This window comes from Pecten maximus, chromosome 4 (assembly GCF_902652985.1).
Source record: "Pecten maximus chromosome 4, xPecMax1.1, whole genome shotgun sequence".
Classification (NCBI taxonomy): domain Eukaryota; kingdom Metazoa; phylum Mollusca; class Bivalvia; order Pectinida; family Pectinidae; genus Pecten; species Pecten maximus.
Window position 1 is genome coordinate 47033148 of NC_047018.1, and position 4744 is coordinate 47037891.

The following is a 4744-nucleotide window of genomic DNA, read 5'->3' on the forward strand; positions in this document are numbered from 1 at the left end:
GGGATGGGGGCTGTGCTCTCACAAATACAAGATGGGGATGAACATGTTATCGCCTATGCTAGTAAGACACTGTGTAGATCCCAACAGAACTATTGCACAACACATAGGGAATTGTTAGCAGTAGTAACTTTTCTCACTCACTTTAAGCACTTTTTGTGGGGAAGGAATTTCCTGATTAGGACAGATCACTCATCTTTGGTGTGGCTGAAAAACTTCAAAAATCCAGAGGGTATGGTAGCTAGATGGTTATCAGTGATAGACATGTATGATTTCGAAATCAAACACAGGCCCGGCAAACACCACCAAAATGCTGATAGTTTATCGAGGGTGCCAACACGTAAGTGTAAATGGGAAGGGTGTGTAGATTGTCATTTACAATCAAAGGGAGATAATCCACCCCAGTTTAGTCCCGTTTACTGTCGTAGTGGTCAGAATGTGTCTGATTAGGTTCCAGTGGTGGCAGCTGTCACATATCATGAGTTGATCAATTGGTTGGATAGTTGGGGCCCTGAAACAATCCGTACCTGGCAAGAACAAGATAAATACATAGCTCAGTTTAAACATCTCAAAGCAACATTGCTTCATAAACCCAGACGCCAGGCATTATCAGCTTTTCCTTATGAAGTTTGGGTTTATTGTCAATCCTGGGAGGAGCTTGTGTTCCTGGAGGATGGTATCTTGTATTTGTCAGGGAGAGTTAATCCAGCAGGGGAGGTAACTCACAGGATAGTGGCTCCACAGAAACTGAGGGATCAAATTTTCAATCAGTTACATAAAGCCCGTACATCAGGTCACCTAGGTAGGGATAAAACTACTGATCTAGTTATAAGAAAAGATTTTTTTGGCCTGGTTTATCTGAGGATATCAGAAGGTGGTGTAGACAATGTGATCAATGTGCTAGGCGTAAGGCTGGTCCAGGGTTGGGAAAGTCACCTTTACAATCATCAATCACGCAGGTAGCAAGACTTCTGGATAGGGTAGCCATAGACATCTTGAGTGGAATTCCTGTAACAGAGTCTGGAAACAAACATATCATTGTGGTGTGTGATTATTTCACTAAGTGGACAGAGGCCTATGCGGTTTCTGATCACACTGCATTGACAGTAGCAGACAAGCTGTGTACAGAATTCAGAAGTAGATTCGGGGTACCTGCTCAAATTCATACAGATAGAGTGGCAGAATTTGAGGGTGAATTGTTCAGTGCTTTATGCGAAAAACTAGGAGTCTCAAAAACGAGAACTACCCCTTATAGGCCCCAGTCAGATGGGTAAGTCGAAAGATTTAACCGTACGTTAATACAAATGCTTTCGTCTTTTGTAAACGAGCACTATGATGATTGGGATGAACACTTACCATACATGCTAATGGCATATAGGGCAACTAAACAGAGTAGCACAGGCTGTAGTCCAAATTTGTTGATGTTAGGGAGAGAAACCAACTGTCCGTTAGATATAATGATGGGTGTCCCTTCATCATCTCCAGTAGAAACTTGTCCGCAGTTATATGTAGAATGGCTAAGGAAAACCATGGGGAGTGCATTTGGGTATGCATATGGATATCTTGGTGAAGCGGCTGCTCGCCAGATTAAACATTATGATTGTGGGCTAAAACCTAGGACTTACTCTGTAGGCAATTTTGTATGGAGGTGGTACCCTCCAGCCTTAGCATGTAAACTAGGTCAAGGTTGGACAGGACCTTACAAGGTCGTCAAGGTCATATCAGAAGTAACTTATGAGATACAAAAAGAACCTAAAGGTAGATCCGTAAGTGTTCATGTAGACCATTTAAAACCTTATTAGGGGGTAATTGTTCCGAAGGCCTGGATGGAAGAGAACGAGACTTGTTCATCTGATTCAGAGCCTGGAATTGATGTAGATGTAGGTGACATGGCATCAGAGATGGGGAATGTTGAAACTCCAGTGAAAACTCCAGTTAAAACTCGTGCTGGTCGGGTGGTAGTCCCCAAGAAAATATTTTCACCATAAGTACAGGGCCCGGTTCCACAGAATGTCTTCTACCCTCTCCTTTTCTTTCCTTTCCTTTCTTTTTCTTTCCTTCAATTCTCTTTTCCTTAAAAAGAAGTAATAAAGTAACATTGAATTATATGAACATGTTTGTTTAAGCTGAATAGTTTATATATACCATATCATTATTATATAATGGTTAATTTATATTATTATACAATAAAATTAACTGTGACTAAGGGAAGTTTATATGGATTATAAATATAAATATACACTTTACGACTAGTATTGTTTTATCAGTTCTAAATTTGTTGATAGCTAGCAGTATCAAATTTGAAATTGACATACCTGAAATTGAGTTGGATATGAGGTATTATCACTCGGTATATACTATAGCGCGCACATATATATGTATTATATACTAACTGATAATTATTCATTTTATAAATGCTTACCATTTTCTTGTAATTTGTGTGTCTGCAGATATGGATGTACTTGATTTGATGGTTGAAGTACGTGAGGTGCAGGCCCTGGACAGGGATTTAAGACCTGTCTGGAGGGAGTCTGACATGCCTTGTCCTGTGGCATCATGCGGTACAGACATGATCTACACCAAGTACAGGAATCTGGTGGCGCATTGGGTACAGATTCATCGTCCCTACATCAAGAAGTATCCTTGCTGTGTTGGCACCTGTGCCAAGATGGTTATCAACAAACAGCAGCTTCAGAGGCACATGACAAAATCTCATCATCTACCTGTTGATGTGGCAAGGACCAATGTTGGCAGGTGTCAAGGTTCTATGGAGTCCAATTATCGGTACATCTCACCAGGGGAGGCTCAACTTCCTGTGGCTGAGGTTTCGCATCGTACAGCCAGCTTCCGGGAAGCTGCAGCTCTCCGCCGTAGGGAGGCTGCAAATGTGGCAAGTGTGGAATCTGTGAATCTCTTCCCGGGAGTACACCAATCACGGGACGAGACCGTCGACGTGGACATCGAGGGAGATGAGGTCAAGGTCACAACCTATGTGAGGGGATGGGGGCAAGACCACACCCCCAGGGAAATTAACTTGCCAGAATTCCTGTGGAATAGTCAATAAAATATTAGAATATATACAGGGTGGACTTAAAGTTGCTTCATTTTTTTTTCTTGTAAATACTGACTGTTATATACCCTGTTGGACGTGGTGTCACTTGTTATTTTTTTGTGTACATGTGTTAAATACATTATTAATATGGATGCAGCTGTGCTAACGCGTCGCGTGTGGTGTGGACCCTGATGTCGCGATCAGTTGGACTTGGACAATAATTTTTGATTATGAAATAATTGCCATTTTTTTTTAATGGCTTGATTATGTTTGAATTAAGTAACACTTTGATACATTTTTTTATATATTATAATATATTGTTACCGTTATATATTTACTTGAATGTGTGTTAGTCGTTTACATATCCCTGATTACATACTGAGGCAGTACTTATAGTTATTTCTATTTGTTGAGATCAGACTCTGCATTTTTGCATGAGATAGGTCTAGAGCAAAATGTTGTTCAGTAGTGTAATAGGGATAGGTATGATATGTTTGTGTATATAGTTATCTTATATGTTGTATATATATATGTTATAGGCAAATGTTACCTAGTTTAATGTTTTAGGTTGACATTGGCCTATTTTTCAAAGAGGGGGGGAGTGTAGCAGGAATGAATAGTGTAGGTTATATATATTAGAACATACCTCGTGTTTCACTAAGCGTCGTTAGTTATATACCGGAAGTATATCTACTTCCGCTAATCTATTCTTCCGTAATCGTTATGTAATCTTAGCTCTCATTGGTTAGTTATTGTGTATTGTTGGCTAGAGTATAAATAGCGTCTGCACGTGTATTTCGATAGCCAGACGGATGCGTTTAGTCGCAGGTCAGCTCATTCTTTAGCTTCTTCTCTCTCTCTAACTCTAACTGTGATGTAGTAGTGTAGGGTACTTTATATTATTAACATTGTAGTCACATATTCTGTGGAACCGGGATGGGGTGGTTTATTACACACACATCTGTAGGCGAAGTTATAAGTAGCTACTGAGTAGGACAGGGTTATATACTAGGTGATAGGATAGTAAGGGTACGTATATTTCTAGGTATTATTGTTTGTATTTGCGTATGTATAAACTCGTCAAATGTCCACGGGGTATAATAAATGTGTTATTGAATGTTTATCTGCCTTTCTTGCTTATTCCACTTATAACCTATTATTACTTACACAACGGAACCTCGAGTACAGAACCTGGGTACTATACTTCACGACTAGACAGGTGTACCTCGCCTGTTACATATTATGTTAATGTCTTTGAAATGTGTTTTGGGGTATTGTTACTTTTTAAGAACACGGAATACTTCTTAAGTAAGTGTGAACAAATGTGAGAATTCGGAGAATATGTTGGTGTAGTCGGTACATACATACATACATACATACATACAATGTACGTGGTATACATATGTATGTACATGTATGTCCATACATATCCATGGATGGATGAATGGAAGTTTTATTAGATCTTTAATATTCTGAAGAGATGTTACTATTCTTAAAAATATAATACCTTGTCATTCAGGTAAACGGTAAACACCGGGTCCTTTAAGCCAAACAAAGTTTTAAAAGAAGTCCACATTTCCTTAAAAATAAATTGGGCAAAAGTGGGCGTGTCCAGCACATTTTCGTGGGCGGGGCTAGGTATTTATTTCTTGTCTGAAACGATGAAAAAATGAGTATACCGTTTGTTCGCCGGAC